At 32.1% G+C, this 19,485-nt stretch overlaps 1 long non-coding RNA gene across 1 annotated transcript in view; it reads right to left on the reverse strand.

Annotated features, from left to right (window-relative positions):
- Positions 1–1,017: 1,017 nt before the first annotated feature.
- The window catches only part of LOC140434364 (uncharacterized), a 90,529-nt gene continuing 72,061 nt past the window's right edge, over positions 1,018–19,485 (reverse strand). Inside the window, exon 2 of the long non-coding RNA XR_011950046.1 lies at positions 1,018–2,678. This is a non-coding gene — a long non-coding RNA (uncharacterized lncRNA). The remainder of the gene's footprint in view (positions 2,679–19,485) is intronic.

Here is a 19,485-nt window from a genome sequence, read left to right on the forward strand (position 1 = left end):
TTATTTTGCGAAATTTACACAAGTCATTTTTGCGTCCAAGATTTGTTATATTTAATATTTTATTTGGTTATTGTTTATTTTACTTCATTTTTACAGCAACAAGGATACTTATGTTATTAAAAATATTGGGAATGGATTGTATAAAAAATTGTGTTTACATTTTTTTTATATTTTGATCAAACTAAATTTTCCTATTTTTGTTTGACTTATTGTGGCATGTGCTACCGGAGGTTAGCAATCATTATAGTTATTCATATATTTTAAAGCTGTAATTGTGATACTAAATGTTGATTCAGCGAAATCATTCACATAAGTTTCTTAATCATAAGATTTCTCGTCTTGGTATTAATCTCTTTCCTTTTATTTTACCCTGTATAATCAGCTGCAAATAGGACATATATCTCTTTCTTTTCATTACATGGTCAAAATATTCTAATTTTTTCTTTTGAATAGTAATTATCAGCTCAGGTGGTTCCTGCATGAGGCTCAATTGTTTCACATTTAGTCCAATAAATCTTTAACAAGCGTCTATACATCCACTTTTCAATACTTTTAATCTTTTGATAGACCTTTTTAAGGCCGAAACTTCATTTCCGTATAATTTTTCTTGGATTAAAACCCATTTTTGTCCCAGAATGACGAACCGATGTATACTCTGCTTAAAGAGTCCTTGTCACTGTTGCTCGAGGAATTCTCTTACTACATTTTGTACTTTTTCGTCCGACTGAAAATGATTACCTTTTAACGCCTTTTTCAGTGGCCTAGAGTGGTGAAAATTGTAAAGGGATAAATTAGGATTATATGTTGGATATAACTCGCATTGAATATACCTTGTTTTGGATAATTCTTTGCTCGTTCTATGATTCTTCTTCTTTCTTTCTTTCTTGGCTCTACAACTTGAAGTAACTCTTTACTGCGTTTACTATTTTCCTCCTCTCTTGCCGGTCTTGTGCAGCAATCTTCCATTTTTGCACCCCCAACTTACGTAGATCAGTCATAACTGTTTTTTTTTTCATCTTTTCTTGGGCGACCAACTGACCTTCTGCCGTCGAGGCTTTCCCAGAAGGTTGTATTTAGTAGTCTTTTATCATTCGATCTCAGACATGTTCTGCCCATATTATTCGATTTGCCTTAAAGTATCCTACTATGTTTTCTTCTCCATGAAGCCTTGGAATTAATGGTTATGTCTTTGTCTCCATTCTCCTGTTATCTCGTCTCTACAGTGCCCAAATATCGTCCGGAAGGTCTTCCGTTCTACGACTAATAATTTTGTGTTTCACGTTGGCTCAGTGTTCACGTCTCACTTCCCTACGTTGTTACAGTTTTACTTTGTTTTTTGCCTTTGAGAGCAATTCTACATTTTTATAACTATTTTTAGCTGTTATCACTACTTCCAAGTATTTGAATTCTTTGCAGTATTTGATTATGCAATTGTGTTAATATTGTCAGCAAAAGCTCACAGTACCTTTGATGCCTGGGCAGCAAAGCCATATATGTTAATTCTGGATACGCTTTTCTAACAGCGCGTTTTAAATGGAAGTTGAAAAACAAAGGGAAAGTGGATCACCTTGTCTTTGACCAGTTTCGATTTGAAACTCATCTGATGTACTGCTACCCGATCCATGGTGTAATCGTTGATTATTAATAATTATATAATCAGGTTATTATTGTCATTTATAACAGTTATTATTTGTTTTTTATAGCAAGTTTTGTGTCTTTCAGGTTGCTAGATATTATCTTTAGTTATCACCTTTCCCAATTTTAGTTTGTATTACATTTTCAATTTTATTTAATATAAACAGTTATTTTTTGTTCGTGTCTTTGTCTAATACTTTACTTTTTTTACCGAGACCTAAATTCTTTAATATTTTTGTTCTTTTTAGTTTTATTTTGGTTACACAATCATACTAACTCTATCTTTACATATAACATGCTTTACTATTGATATTGTGACAAACGTCAATTACGGTTTACAAAAGCTCATGTCAACATTTTCCTCTAAAACTCAAAGCACAATCTTAATCCCGCATACACTATGTTTACTGTAATCAATGTTGCCTGTAGTTCAATGTATAGTAAATTATTGCAGGTATAGAGATAAAAATAAGGCAGCCATAATTTTCCTGTGTTAATTTTAATTTCTTCTAGTACTGGAGCGATTTGCACGCTTGGACTGGAACGAAAGCGAATGCCTGGGACTCGAGCTCAACTATAAGGTAATTTAATTATAAGATTTGTACGAGAATGTGTGATGCGGATGGAAAAGTATTAGATTTTAATGAAAATAATGGTAATATTTGGATAAGTGTCTTATATTATATGTTATTTTTTATATAACAAGTTCCTCACACATTACTATCAATGTTTTGTAACGTATCAGTGAGCATAAACTGTTTACCTTAAAAATCACTTTTTATCTAATGAATAACACTACCATTATTTTCACTGAAGATGATTTATTTATTCCCTTTATTCCCAGAGCGGTTTTGTACGAGCGTGCAGTCAATCTCTGAACTATATCCTGCAAATTTTGTTGTAAATAGTTAAAAAATACATTTTAGGTACCTGTATATCTGTGGCTTGTTGTATACGGTTGATGCAAGATTTTTCGTTACACTTTTTTCGTTTCGATTTCTTCGGCTTGGTGTATTAGTGCAAGCGTACCAACGAAACCTCACCTAAAAAATAAAACAAATGGGTTTCTTGAGAAATGGGTAGATATTATGGTAACACAAGTCAACATTTTCGTTGATTATTTACTTATCGATTAATTGGGATTCAGCGAGCCGTCATCTGTAAAGCGCTGAACTGAACTGAATCTAAAAAATGACCATAGCTTGTCGACATTATTTGCAATTAACAAAGTTGAAAGGATTATATTATTTATAGTTTTATGACTGAACCGATAATAAAATATTTGTAGTAATTGAACGAATCATTTACTATGCTGTAAACTGTTTTACAAAGTATTTGAAACAAATTAGTTGAAATGATTTGACATTTTGTTATATTTATTTATTTGTTAGATCTTGAACTCAATTTTCATTTTAATGTTTAAATTTTAGAGACATATTCTTTTAATTTATTTATTGTAAACGAGTTTGGACGTCGTCTTGATCTCTTGACGCCTCTTGTATACAACAGTGTAATTCGCTTTGCTCCATTGACCTTTGAGTGACTTTATTATCTTTATCTTTTTCTTTAATGTCCAAGTTTTGCAGCTGTATATTATGATATTACGTTAGTAATAACGATCAAATGCTCTTTTCCTCAGGTGAAGTAGCATTCTGAATTTGATTACAGAATTCTTACCAAAAGATACCCAAGCCAATTTCATTCTTTTGTTGATTTCTGGGAGTTTATTTATGTATTAATGGTCTCAAATAAACATACTCATCTACTGTCTCAAATGCAGTGTTGTTTACTATTACATCTTGGACATCCACCAGCTCATTGTACAGGGTTTTTGTTTTTGCCAAGAAAATTTTTAGGCCAACTTTATTGCTAAAAGTCGCTTAAAGTTCTTGTAGTTCTACAGAATGATTAGCGATCAGAACCATGTCGTTTGCAAAGATTAGATGACTGAGGTATTCTTTATTAATGAAGAGACCTTTGTTCGGCCAGTTCATTTTGCTAAATATATTTCCTAGAGTTCCTGTGAAGAGCTTTGATAATATTGCTGCCCCTTGTCGAACGCCTCTGGTGTTGGAAAATTCTGGATTGTTTTCATACAATTTTACTTCAACTTTTGCTTTCGTATTCGCTAAAGTCTCTATGTATAGGTGTCAATGCCTTGGTTGGTCAAAGCTTCTATTATTATCTTGGGATATATAGAATCGAAAGCCTTCTCGAAGTCTATAAAAGTTCAGGCTAGCGTTACGTCATATTCTTTAACTCTACTTATTAGTTCTCTGAGTTTACTGATTCCACTTATGTGAAGCCAGCTTGTTTTCTTACCTATGCATCTAATGCGTTTGATAATCTGTTCTTTGTGAATATCTCGTAAATGATTGTTAGTAGATACAGGTCCGTAGCTTTTAATATCCTCTTTGATACCTTTCTAATGAATAAGAGTTAAGTTTGCTGTATTCCAGTGGTCTGGTATGTATCTTGATCTTAGATAGTTCGCAAATATGCCTAGTAAGATTTTCCATATTTTTTTGCCAGCGTATTTAAATAGTTCTACTGTTCTTACATATATTTCAGCTGCTGTACCGCTTTTCATTTTTGATTTTGTCAATTCTACTTCTTTCGAAAGGATTTCTGGTATATCTTCTTGGTTACTGGGTTCTTCTTCAAATGTTTCAGGGGCTTTGTATAATTCACTGTAAAATTTAGTTACGAGTTGTATTATTTCATTTCTGTCTATACTCTAGGTGTTTTAGTTTGTTAAAACAACGAGTTGCTTTTTCCTCATAATTAATGATCTTGTTTTCTTATAGTTTTTCCTGTTTTTGATTGCATTTTCCACCAGTCTTTCATTCTATTTTCCTATGTTCTCCTTCATATATTTTTTATTTTCTTACAAAGTTCTTTGTATTGTATTCTCTATATGTTGCTCCTTACTTTCATTTCCTTTCTTTGTTTTAGCTTTCTTGTGGTTTTATCAGACAGTTTCCTATGTTCTTTTTCTTGTTGCGCACTTCCGATTTCTTTGTCACTATCAGGGATGCCTTTTATTAATTGAGAGCTGTCGATTTGATCATCTACTATTTCATCGATTTTCCTTTGGTAGTAATCTGAGTTTTATTTTAGATTGGTGATATTTACACCGATTACTTTTGGCTTTATAACTAATTTTATTTTTTCCAGTTTTAGATATATAGGTATATATCGCTCTAGTTTGGTTTCTGTTTTGGAAGACTATCATACATTTTGCGTAAAAGACTGTGTATTTCAAAATTTCCTATCTTAATGACTCTACGATAGGTCATAAAGTAATTTTAGGCACATTTTCAAATTAATTTTATTAATTTTTAAATTTTTATTGATATACCAATGATATTAATATCAATTTATGATTTTTGTAAAAGAATATGGTAAATATTTTCATACAAAATCACTTTGAACAATTTTATGTACAACTAATAAATATATAATCCATGGGAAAGTGTAATCCTACAAGCTCTCTTACTATAAAACATCCATACATGGGTATAGGTAAAACAAACACTCCTGACCATGGAGCTGCGCGAAGGCGGAGTCAAATTCACGTAAAGGCAGAAAGGTTCTATTGTAAGTGGAATTATACAGTGCACAGTACAATGCGTTTTGCATGGAAGTGGGGACTAAACCAAATTTCGTCTACTGCGCCGTGGTCAGGAGTGCTTGCACTATCTCTACGCAAAGTTAAATTATTAGTGCAGCAGCTTAAGTTAGAAATATCTATGACATGTTCAATTTTGAAACCCATTTTATATTTTTTTGGCGTAAGAGTAAAGATTTGGTGCGTTGTCTATATTATCAATAAACTGTTGTAATATACTGGAAAGACTTCTCTAGAAATCCGAATTTCATGAATATTGTAATTATTACAAACCATTATACTAACTTGTCAAGTGTCAGATGTATTTATTAAATATGGAATAGTAAGAAGATCAACACTTAATTACACTGATGTACATATTTCAATTTTTAAAACGGTAAAAGGTAGATGATTTTATAATTACATACAAACATACGAAGAAAACATTACCAGAAAATATGTTAAAGGAATGTTTTTATATTACAATTTCCTTTGTCCATATAACTTAGAAAGTTGTGCTTGTTTCCTGATTTTATATGTAACGGACAGATTTACTATATATAGGTATATTTTTCTTGTTAAAATATGCAAATTACTAAATGTTAAGACATTGTTTAAGCATATTTAATCTATACGGCCATCTATAAGGCCATACGTTTGACCATACAAAAAGGAATTATTGATTTTCTAACCTTTCATGGTATAAATGAATGTATGATATAATGAATGTCACTAAGCTATCCATCTCTTACCATATAACTTATCTATCGGCGATCATAATTCACTCATGAATTCCAATTCCAATTCTCCAGTCTCAAATCCATTTTGGATTTTATACTGATACGTTTGTAATTTTTCTGTTTATGGCTGGTGTAGGGCTAAATCATAGCTAAACCACTCGCATCCAAGGCACTATAAGCTTTTAAGGCAAGTGATATAGAATAAATTCAGAGTTATATTGACTGAAAATTCTGATTGTAACGACAGTGTGTGTAACGAAAAAACAAGATTATTTAACTTTACCTCGTGTACTTCGTAAAATTATGAGTATACCTATATAAAATATAAACTAAAACTATTGTCGTCTGCTAAATATACTTCTCTTAATAATCACAAAATCTTCTTCTGTTTAACTTGTATGTGGTTAGTCTCATCTTTTTATAATACTTGTTATTTTTTTAGTTCGTCATATTTTAAATACTTGTTATTTTTTAATTCTGGTTAGTTATTTGTTTTCAGATATTCCTCGTTATATTTCACATATTGAATTTACGTTAAGAATTATGACCTCACGAACAAGATCCATTTATATTTATAATAATCCATTATTTAAATGGCAGGTTAAGTTAATTAACTCCAAGACCAACTAATTAAATATGTTTCAGTTTGTCATTTTTTTGGTTAAGGTTGGAAAACTGTTGACGCGGCATCTGTGTTCACACCTATAAAGAAGGCAGGGTGATCAGAAGACAAATCAAATGATGGTTCTATGTTTAAATAAATAAAAGCGAATTCAACACACACACACACAGCTCACAGAATTCAATGAGATGCAGTATTTTATCCGGCTGTTAGTAGGCCAGTTGGTAGGTTGACCTGTGAATAGAGTACTATTTGGCACGGTACTTGTGAGTAGAGTTCGGCCATATGTGTTTGTGATCCTTGATTCCCATTGATAATGCTGAAGTTTGGCCAACTTGTCTTCTTTCTGTTGTGGGGCTGCAAATAGTTCAATTCTAATGCACCCAGGGTCAGGACGATTAGGTTATGTGTCGAATCGCCTTCATTTAGAGAGTGTATCTCGTATTGTTGACCCACGTTGTGTAGGATTGCAATGTCAAGATACGTAGGGAGTTCTCCGTGGAAACATGTCGGTTCTGTTGGTCCGATGACATGTGTGTTCGGTCTGTTCTCGAGATGGTTGCAGAGATATCTTCAGTTTCGGTTGGTCGTCCTGTCAAACCAATTGGGAGATCTAGCATTTAGGTCTCCAATAATTATAGTTGGCTCTTCTGAGTTCAGTATTAGGCTCAAATCTTCGTTAAAAATCGGATCATGTGGTCTGACGTAAGCTGACACTATTGTCATATTTATTGGTTTGTTTGATGGGCAATAAACAGCAGATAAGATCAGTTGTCCATGCCAGTCTTCTATTGATATCGAGGTGGCTTGTATGTTTAATTTTCTAGTTTTGTTTACTTCATGGTGACTATTTCTTACTATTATTGCAGTCCCGCCATAAACGTTGCCTTGAGAATGGTGAGTAAACTAGGTTTAATATTTTGGAACTTTAAAATGACTTTTATTTTTCTTTAAAATCTTTACAATCAAAAAAATCCTACAGTATCTAACAGTAAATTGTATTTTGAAGAATACATCAGGTACTTCTCACTAATAACGGATAAGGATAATACCATTTGAAAAATGAAAAATATGTATTAAAATCACCTACCTTCGACTTTGTATATTCATAGGAGAATTAACTAGAACTTTTATTTTATCAAAAATTTAAAGTATTCTGAAGAATTGTTAGAATAGGAAATTTGAAGCTATTCATCTGTTTTTATTTTATTTTTTTGATACCTTTTAGCCAACGATTTGCTGTTTGAAAGGATGATCTCGAGTTGGCCGTTGTTTTAACTTAACTTATATACACTGAGAAAACAAATTCTTACAATCAGAGTGAAGGTTAATTTTTAGGAACTTTTTTGACTCCAAATTGTTTTGTTTCTTAATATTTGTTTTTATCAGTTTTTTTAAAGTATTTTTTAATATAATTTTATTTAAAAATAAAAATAAATTTTTAACCAAAAATATTATTTTTATGTTTTAGTCATATATTTTACAATACTGTACAGTACACATAATGAGACATAACCGGTGGAAGATCAGCATGCTGCACATACCAACGATATGTGTTAGATTAAGAAAGTATTCGGAAAAAAGAAATGTAAACTTTTATTCGAGTCGCGCTTCGGGTCATAATATAAACAAGTTGAAAAGTTGTCGATTATTTATATTATAATATGGTTTTTTGGCTATCTAATTACATTCATTTATGTTAAATTTACCTAAAAATTTGTGAGAAAAAGAAAATTTATAAATTTATAAATAAATCACCAATCAATTATTAGTGAATACGATTTTAATAAATATAATCTATTTATACAGGATTATATTCAAATGCACTGCCGTCGATTTCCGATTCACTTTTAGAAGATTCAGCATTATCACCTAAATTAATTATAAAAATAATATATTATTGTATCTACGAAAGGTTTCTGCTTCCTATTTAACTCGTTTTTCTATTGCCCGCAACTATTTCATGTTTTTTCTTAATAATTCTCTAAATACTTATTTGTTCATACAAATTAATAGAAATTTTAACTTACTCTGAATTTTTTTCTATGCACTGAAATAGATTGGCGAGTTAAAGCATTAAAAATATTTTTATGTAGTTTACTTTTAAACTTAATCACTACCTTAATACTGTTATAGTATATATGTCGTACTTGTGCACGAGTAATCAAGAGTTCTAAATTTTGTGCCAATTGGGGGGCTGTTTTTAAGAACGGGCATGGTTTATTCTGTGTACTAGATATAGTTGATTGTAAAATGTTGATATTCCTATTTTTGGCAAAGTAATTTTTGGCCATACATGTTTTTTTTTTATTAATTATATCTTATAAGTAAAACAAACTTTTCCGGAGGATTTGCAATAATACGAATAGGCTGCTTAAGATACAGTTTACTGACACCTAAAAACACTAAATTAAAATCTTTGTTGACTATTATTCAAGACAGTTATTATTTCTAAATTAAACTTTTCACATTAAAACTTAAAATTATTATAAACATCGAACGTAAATGTTTTACCCTCCTTACTAAATATATTCGAGTGGTTACTTACTGCATACGATTTTAAATATTATAATACGTTCGTCAAATGCTTGTAAGATAATGTTATTTTTTTCAGTGTATATTTGCCTGTTATGGAATAGGCTGGCAAAAGTTTTAATACTATTTATTATTTAGTCACGTTTGTGGTTAGAAATAAAAATTCTGTTTTTTGAAAATTTTTTGTATCTATTTTTCTTTTGAATTGTACTTTTTACTTGTTGTGTTCAAAATATGAATTGTTGTTTATGTATGTATATGTATACACATAAATATTATTAAGGAACTCGTACCTTGTTTTTCATTCTCCTTGTGTTTTTCCCTATCCCGAAAATAAAGCAGTTATCCAGAAAAAGTGAAAAAAAAACATCAAATGTTCATCAAACCGGATCAAGTTGAACAATTTGAAATATCAAGTGTTTTTAAAAAATCGATGAGAAATAAATTCGAAAATTGATCTTCTGAACAATTGGAGAATTAAAATTGTTGAAACAAAAGGAATAAAGACAAAAACAATTATATTTAAATAAAGACACTTACAACAAATATAACACGTGACGAAGTATTTTATGATAGTTATCCCAGCTGTTGGAGCCCCACGTTAGGCGCCAATGATAACAATAAAGCAACCACCTAGATAGTTGGATCCAGTTGTTTAAAAATAGAACGACATCAGGCGTGTAACTATAAAACGACACTTTAGATGTGAATTTTTAATGCAAATTGTACGATGAGATATTTGGCAGGGACAAATAAAAGATTGTACTAACTAATCATATTTATTAAATATAAAAAAAACCAAAATGCAGTGAGTAAATCTTGCCTTATCTTAACGATAAAATAAATATAAAAATAAACTTAAAGCTAATACAAATAGTGTCACTTTTGGAGAAGAGCTGATGGTAGCTTTATATGTAGATAAATGTAGGCTGTAGTAGCAAGTGTAATATATGCAGTAGTTAATAACTCTCTCTCTCTCTCTTGTCGTTTCCCTATTACTGAGGATCGTGATTTCTTCCATTATTCCTAACAATTTTTCTCCATTGGTCTCTATCTTCAGCTGCTCTGAGAGCTTCGCAGAATGTTTCCGGCTGAATTCTTAATTTGGTCGAACCATCTAATTGGTGATCATCCTTTTGTTCTTCTCCTTGGAACGTTTGGAAAAAATTGCAGAATATGTTGTAGACATATTCTGAACAGGCTTTTTTAAATCTCGAAGTGGTTTAGAATGGAAAAGTTTATCCTATGAGCTGTGCAAGGTATGCGCAGCATTCTTCTCCAGCACCACATCTCAAAGGCATTAATTTTTTGGCACATCTCAAAGGCATTAATTTTTTGGCGCTCGCCCCGTATAGAAATATTGAGAGTACAAGGGCATTCACCAGTCTCATCTTGATATTTTGAGAGATATATCTGTCTTTCCAAACTTTAGTTAGGCACTCATCGCATTTTTTGTCATACCAACACGTCTCCGAACTTTTGCTTCACAGTTATCATCGTTAGTTATACTAGACCCGAGATAGACAAAACTGTCCACTATCTGGTATTCCTGTACCATGTTAGTCAGTCGAATAGTGTGGAATCCATTATTTTGGTCTTAGCTTTATTGATTTTCAGACCAACTTTATTGCTTTCGTACTCAACTCTTCGCAGGAGATTGCTCATTTGCTGCTATAAGTAGTGTCACCAGCAAATCTTAAATTGGAGATTTTCTTACCAGCCACTGTTACTCCACCGGCTAATCCTTCTAAAGCCATCCTCATGACATGTTCACCATAAATATTGAATAAGTCAGGTGATAACACGCATCCTTGTCTAACACCTCTCTACGTTTTGAATTGGTTTGTGAACTTCTGATCTAGTCGTACTGGTGCTATGTTGGAATGGTACAGATTTTGTCACCAGGTGCATTGGTGTGCCCATTTCTATTAAAATGGACCACAGATTTATTCAGCATACACAATCAAATGCCGTTTGGTAGTCAACGAAGCATATAATCATAGGTACTTGAAATTCTCTAGACTTTTCAATGAGTTGCCTCAGGATCAGGATTTGTTCACGTGTACCTTTACCTTTTACAAACCCCGCTTATTCCTGAGTTATTTGTTAATGTATATAGGTTTTTATTCTGTTTTTAATGATATGCAACAAGATTTTACTAGCATTCCTTATCTATTACAGACCATGTTTGAGATATAAATTCTCTGGCAAGGAGTTTGATCTTGTGAAATAAATCCCTCGGTTCATTTCGACAGCCATATTCCTCTATCTCTCTGCATATTTGAGAGATGTATTCAGCTTTGTCTTTGCGACACTGTCTTCTGATTTCTTTCGATAACGCTCTGTATTCATCGTTTAGTTTGGTTATTAACTAGTTAGAATTAAATGAAATTTAGTATACGGGGAAGCGCGAATGAGATTTGGTCTAAAATAATTAAAGATTTAAATTAAAGAATAACAATTGAACAAAATATTTAGTTGATAGAAATGTTGAGAGCGAACTATTTTCATAAGAAAAATAGTAAAACAAAATTGAAAATTACAAATAAATAAAATTTAAAGAAGAAAAATAACTATAACATGTAACATGTAACATTTATAACGTTACAATGTAAATAAAACTACAAAAAGTAAGTGAAGATCGTGTTGGACAATAGGTCCAGTACAAATTTATTTTTTTCTACGTCCATGCAAAAACTAAAAAACTATTTGCAGTATAAGTTTTAAAAATAAATATGAAATTTTTTAATTTTCAATATTATTATATCAATACTGGTGAATTATACTGGACGTTATTTTAATTCTACTAATAAGTACTAGCTATTTGTACATTGTAATTTGTACATAGCATTCGGTAATCAAATATCGTCTATCCGTACAGAGGCAGAAGAATCCGATGATACCAAAATCAAACATGGGGTCCGACAGGGATGTATACTATCACCCTTGCTGTTTAACATGTATTCTAAGGAAATCTTTCAAGAAGCAGTAGGGGAGGTTAAAGCAGGAATTCGAGTTACCGGAGAATGTGTAAATAACATCAGATACACGGATGACACGGTGATATTCGCTGACAGTTATGAAGCCCTCCAGGAGTTAATATATAGAATCACAGAAGTGAGTTAGAGATATGGACTTTTACTAAACATTAAGTAAACAAAATGTATGATGATCTCTAAAAAGGAACAGTAAATTGAAAGAAGGAATGCTAACGAAAAAGGATTCAATCAGCCAATCCGAAATGGATAGGCACTACAAGAAGAAGAAGAAGATTCGGTAATTGATAAAAAACGTTTAATTCTTAACATGATTGGGACCTGTACTGGCCAACGTAAGGCAGGTGGTAGTAATACAGATTGGCTCGATGGCAAAGACACGAGAATGTCTATATACCCAAAATAAAACGCAGGACTAGACATCGTTAATTTCTGCACAGAACAAATGAAAATAAGCAAAGAGTTAAGGCAGGGTTGTAGTCTCTCCTCATTTTTTTTAAATATAGCAGAAAACATGTTTCAACTCATACAAGAAAAGGAAAAGGGTATCAAAATAAATAGTATTCCTATTATTAATCTTAGATATGCTGACGATACAGCTCTAACAACTTACAATCTAGAGAAACTGTAGGGCAGTAGGATACTTACTTCATATCAATATCGTAGAGTTAGGTTTTAATACCATGATGTTCTCCTTCTACCAGGATCACGTTTACCTTGGATATTTCCCTTTGTGATCAGATGCAATGACAATAACCCTGTGTAACAGAAGTATTTCACCTTGTATGTTTTTATTATATTGGCCAGTTTTGTTCATTGGTTCAGCCGTATAAGAACTTTTTCATCTCTGGTTCTGCTGACCTAGCTCATCTTTCGCATTCGTCTGAGCTTCCAAACGTTTAAGCATAGCGTCACTTAAAGCCCACGGTTCTACTCCATATACTCGTACTGAAAAAATATAACAACTTGCCGATAAAACTCGAAGGTTAATACTTAGATTATAGCTGCAAATTTTAACTTTTACAGACTACCAACCGATAACAAAAGTTAACCATTTTAAATATCTAGGATGTTGGATAAACGAGACACTAAATCCGGATGAAGAAATTAAAACTCGTATAGAAATTGCAAGAGAATAATTTATGAAACTTAGATCTATTCTGAGCAATTCTGAGCTGAACTTACAGCTGAGAATTAAGTTCCTAAAATGTTATGTGTATCCTGTATTACTGTATGGATGTGAAACCTGGATTATAAAGGTTAACATATTGAACAAATAGAAGCCTTCGAAATGTGGTGATATCGTAGAATGCTCAGAATATCATGGGTTAAACACATTTCAAACAGAGAAGTCTTGAACAGCGTAGGTCAAGGTGAAGGCAACTTAATAAAGATGACAAAAAAGAGAAAACTCGAATATCTGGGGCATATAATGAGAGGAAGCAGATACAGGATAATGCAGTTGATACTCAACGGAAAGATCGACGGAAAAAGAGGAATTGGTAGGAAGAAATACTCATGGCTCCGAAACCTTCGACAATGGACTGTAAGATCTCGCGTAAGATCGAGAACGATATCGGCAAATCGTCATGGAAGCTACCCACGCCTAAAACTTGGGCAAGGTACTCAAAGAAGAAGAAGATGTTTGTTTTATTGATTTTCAAAGGGTAATCAAGGCATTGGACAGGTGTCTCTGTTGTCTCCATTTTTAATTTAGGGAAGGATTTTTATTGCAATTTTAGCAATGTATTAAAAAATTTTTAAACAATAGATTTGCAGATGACACCGTTATTTTGGCTAACAGTCTAGATACTTTACAATGTTTAGTAAATAGAGCAAATGGATGTAGTGTTCAGCACACATTAGAAATAAACGTACAGAAAATCAAGTTTATGATTTTTATAAAGCGACATATACCGAGAGATATCCACCGAAGAAAAACAGAAAGAAAAGGTTAACTACTATAAATATCTAGGAACTTGGGTAAATAAGAAGAGAAAACAAATTTAAAAAATAAGAACATGCGTTGAAATTGCAATGAAAGCTTTTGTAAGATAAGTAAGAGTTTTTTTCGTTATGTGAAGATTCGTACTCATCGTGACGTTAATATAAAATTACGTATAAGAGCATTCCAATGTTACGTTTTATTTCTTTTGTTGTATGAGATGGAAATAAAAGATAAAACAAATAAAGAAGTTAGAAACATTTTTGAGATGTGGTGTTATAGACAGATGCTTAAACTCTCTTAAAAGAAAGAGAACTATTGGCCTAATGAGGATTTTCTGGCTAAGAATCCCTCAAGAATGGTATGGTTGCAGCTTACTTGACCTTTTCAGAGCAGATGCAAAATACGGATAGCTTTGTTGTAGTCTTTGCGTTGTGCCTGTGTCGGGTCTTGTTTCTGAGGCATATGTCATTATTGGTCTTACACTGGCTTTATAAATTCTTGACTTCATCTCAGTGTTAATGTGTCTGTTTCGCCATATAATGTTATTAAGACATCCTGCCAGTGTATTTGCTTTTTGCACTTGATCTCTCACTTCTTTGTCCAGGTGTCCATAGCGAGACAGTGTAATTCCCAGGTATTTTATTTCCATTACTTGTTCAATACTAATGCCATCAATTTATATTGTACATCTGGTTGATTCTTTGCTGACTACTATTGTTTTAGTTTGCTGAAATGAGATTGTCATATTAAATTCTTCTGCTCTTATGTTAAATCTGTGGACCAGTCTCTGCAGACTATCTTCATCTTGGGCTATCAATATTGCGTCATCTGCGTAACAGAGTATGTTTTTCTTTGTTTTTCATTCTGTACCCTCTTTCTTTGTTAACGCTTTTGATGATTTAATCCATGATGAAATTGAAGAGCATGGGGCTTAATAAATCCCCTGGTCCTATTCCGCTGTCTATTTCTATACGTTCTGTAAGTTGTCCATCTATTCTGACTTCCATTTTGTTGTTTTGGTACTTCTCTATTATACAAAATTGGATTACATCTTGGAGTCTTACTCTCTCAAACGCTTTCTTTCGGTTAATCAGACACAGAAATGCTGGCCTATTATACTCTCGTGATTTCTCAGTAATTTGTTTTATAACTAATATTGCATCTGTAAACTACGAAAACCCTGTTGTTCATCTGCTAAACTTATCCTCTAATTTATTAGCACCTAAAATTTTAGTTGTAAGTTTTAGGGTAGTATTTTTACTTATTTTATTTTTATCTTCTTTTTTGAATAGTAGAATTTGTGAAAGACGTAACCGATCAAGAAGATATTGTGTCTCCTTGTCTTACTCCTCGGTTGATTTTTACTGGTCTTGTTTCGATTCCATTACCCAACGTCACTATCATTTCAGCTTGTTCGTAAATATGACATCAATCAGACATAATGGGAGATTGTATTCGTTAGTCTTTTTCTATTAGGATTTTTAAAGTATATAAATGGTCACAGGCGCTGTACCCTTTTCTAAATCCGGCTTGTTCTACTGGTTAATATCTGTCAAATTTAATTGTTAACCTGTTTGTAATAATCTTTGTAAATATTTTAAACAAATTATATTATAATAAAATAATTCAATAAATTATTATGCTTGCTCCTAACGCCACCTGCTTACGTATTAGCAAAACATACGTTGTTTCTTCTGACAGACCTATCAAATTCAGACAAAATATTTAAATAATAATAAAATATAACTAAAGATTTACGTCTGATAATAAATTTAATTATTATATAAACTAAATAAGTTGTTTAAAAATAATTGTATTTTTTTTTTTTTTAGCCCTTTTTTCTATCCGAATTGTCGAATAAAGGCCTCTCCCATTTCTCGCCATTCATCCCTGTTGTGTGCTAGGCGTTTCCACATTGGTCCTGCGACTCTTTTGATATCGTCGATAATTGTATTTACATGAAATAATTTTAAAATAAGAAGTGTCATAAAAATTTAAACAGACAATTCAATATTGTTATTAATTGAATGACATTTATGACTTAAATTTTGACAACCGTTACGAATCGAATCTTTTATTGAAAAATATTCTTTTAATTTTTTACTTCTTATTTATTGTCTGTATTTATTGTGACGCTCATCTCAGCATTTTACTATAGAGACAAAAGTAATACAACGCCAGTATAGAAACGTCGCTTCAAAAAACGATCATTACTTAATTGAATAATACTGGCAACATTGCTCGGACTTACTCGCCAATGCACGCGCTTGATTTGTTTACTAAAAAATTCCCAGAACTAAAAAAACCGTAGACTTTTGTAAATTATGTGCTAGTGTTACTATTTCGCTGGCCGTTATGTATGCACACAGCCGATTTTTCTGTAAAATATTTTAAATTAGTACAAAGAATGACTGTTAAAAATGTTAACTAAGTAATGTGTTGAATAAGAACATACGTGTTTCCTTAGTGTGTGTGTAAATGTATAGATTTTTTATTTATAAGGTAACTTATTTGTTATAATACCTTTTTAGCAATAATCATTTGTCACACTATCATTAAATAAGGTACAGAATTCAGAATATGGTTAATTTGGTTTTATTAATTTGACATTAATCAAGAACAATGATCATGAATAATTTTAAAGATCATAATTTGTTTATTTAAAATGTTTTTTAATAAAAAGTTTGTCTTAGACAACCTGTCTGAGATTTGCCGACTTATTTCGATAAAGTGAATATTAGCCCAAAATATTTTAGGATCTTAAGGAAGACTCGAAAAAAGTTATGTGGCAGCACTATCGTATCAAGCGGGAAATTTTACATAGAATAGATATTTTTCCGAGTTTGTGTTACACATTCCAAAGAAAAGTTGTTCTAAAAACAAACAACATATTTTAATCCCTGATTTTATTTCAAATTTAAGCAGCCTGTGCGAGGTCCCCAAATTAACTGATCGGACGAAAACTTACACAGTTGCAGGTTATTTTTTTTTTTGATAATGAATAATTCAAAATTTCGGATAAAGCTAAGAGAGTCCGAGTCTGCTTGCTTACTTGATATGTAATTAATATTTTATTAAAAAGTTCAATATTGTATTTACGTGGGACTAAACCACCATTGACTGTAACTAAAATTATATTTTACATTTGTTTTTGAGATTTCAATTTCCAATCCGGAAATCGTTTTTTTCCTCTTATGGTACCCTATCCAATTAGTGGATGTTGGAGACAATTCTGGCATACTCCTCTCGGTCTTGTGTGGCTCGAGTGCATGGGCATCGAGGTTTGTTTAATCCCTTGTTTTTAAGCCATGAGAATTTCTTTTTTCCGATGCCGCGTTTTCCTTCTATCTTCTCTTCCATAATAAGCTTTAAGAACTGGCACTTGGAATTTCGAAATATATGACCCAGATAGTGCAGTTTTTCTTCTTTTTATTATTGGCAGCAGTTCTCTCTGCCATTTCAGTTGAATACTTCGACATTTGTTGTGTGATCTGTCCAGGGAATTTTAAGTAATCTTCTAAATATGCACATTTCAAAGGCTTCCAATAGGTTCATCACATTGGACTTTATGGTCCAGGTTTCTACACCATATAGCAGTATGGAGTAAATGTAAAAATTTCGATATCGAAGCGTTAAGTTAAGGCTGCTGTTGCTTAACAAGGTTCTCATATTAGGAAATGCTGTTCTGGCTTACTCAATCCTGCTACGTATCTCTATGTCTGGATCTAGATCTTCAGTTAGCCAACTACCAAGATATCTGAACTTGGGGCCTTTTGGATGTTCTTATTGTTTACTCGTATATTTAATTGCATATATCGTGTTCAGTGTTTATTCTATCTATTAGTCGTTGTAGCGCTTCTTGGCTATCAGCTATTATGACTGTATCATCAGCATAGCGAAGATTACTAATAGTCGGTCCGTTGATTTTGATTCCATCTTCAGTGTCACTTAAGGCACCTAAATCGTTTTCAAAAAAATGGGAGATTGTATAGATGTTTATCACTGGCACTTTGTGACAGTCAATTTGACAGTTGACGAACTGTCAAATTGGCTGTCAACTGTCAAATTTTCTGCCACAAAGTGCTAATGTCTACCATGTCAACCAAAACATAAGAGGCATATCAAAATTACAAGACAATTAGAAACTAAACACATGCACTTGTAAGCAAAATAAAAAAAGATAACTGGGAACGCTTTTCAAAAGAAATAGAACATGATTTTTACAGTCTGCAAAAGGAAATATGGCGCTTTATAGAGGTCAAAGAACGGAGGTAAAGGAACTAATGGAACCAAAACACATAGAAAAGGATACGTGGATTGACTACATGAAAAAGCTATATGCAGAGAAAGAACAAACGACGCTAGAACCGAAAACATTAGGAATTAACAAAAATGAAGAACTTAATGTAAATGTACACGAAGTTCGTAAAATACTTGAAAAGCTGAGGAACAGAAAAGCAGCAGGTAAAGACGGGATGCCTTTGAGATGTGGATTTATCGACGAGTATTGCGAATAAGTTGGGTTGATCGAATAAGAAATGAAATAATTTTAAATCGAATGAAAAAGAGCACAGAAATAACAAAAACAATAAAAATTCGAAAGTTACAATATTTCGGTCATGTAATGAGACATCCAGAGTAATTATTGCCAATATGATCGCCAACGTTCGATAATCGGACAGGGTACTGAAAAAAGAAGAAGAAAGACGGGATACCAAACAAATTACTGAAATATTGTGGCGCAGCAATGACAGAACAATTAACAACATTAATTAATAATATTATAAAACACAATAAAATAGCAGAAGGATGGAGAACAAGCGAACTAATTCTATTATTCAAAAAAAGGAGATAAAAACAGAAAGAAAACTACAGAGGTGTCAACTTGTTTAATACTACCCTTAAACTTACAACTAAAATTTTACAAGTATTAATATATCAGAGGATAAGTTTAGCAGATGAACAACAGGGTTTTCGTAGTGGAAGATCGTGTATAGATGCAATATTCGTTACAAAGCAAATTACTGAGAAATCACTGGATTATAATACACCAGCATTTCTGTGTCTGATTGACTTAAAGAAAGCGTTTGACAGAGTAAGAATCAAAAGATGTAATTCATCTTCTGTATAATAGAGAAGTTCCCCTAATTCCCCTAAATATGATAAAAACTTTTGAAAACATCTACAAAACAACGAAATGGAAGTTAGAATAGATGGACAACTTACAGAACCTATAGAAATAGGCAGCGAAATAAGACAAGGGGACTTATTAAGCCCTATGCTCTTTAATTTAATCATGGATGAAATCATCAGAAATCTTAACAAAGGAACAGCATACAGAATGGGAAACAAAGAAATAAAAATACTCATTTATGCAGACGCTGCAATATTGATAGCCT

This window comes from Diabrotica undecimpunctata, chromosome 2 (assembly GCF_040954645.1).
Source record: "Diabrotica undecimpunctata isolate CICGRU chromosome 2, icDiaUnde3, whole genome shotgun sequence".
NCBI classification, from domain to species: Eukaryota; Metazoa; Arthropoda; class Insecta; order Coleoptera; family Chrysomelidae; genus Diabrotica; species Diabrotica undecimpunctata.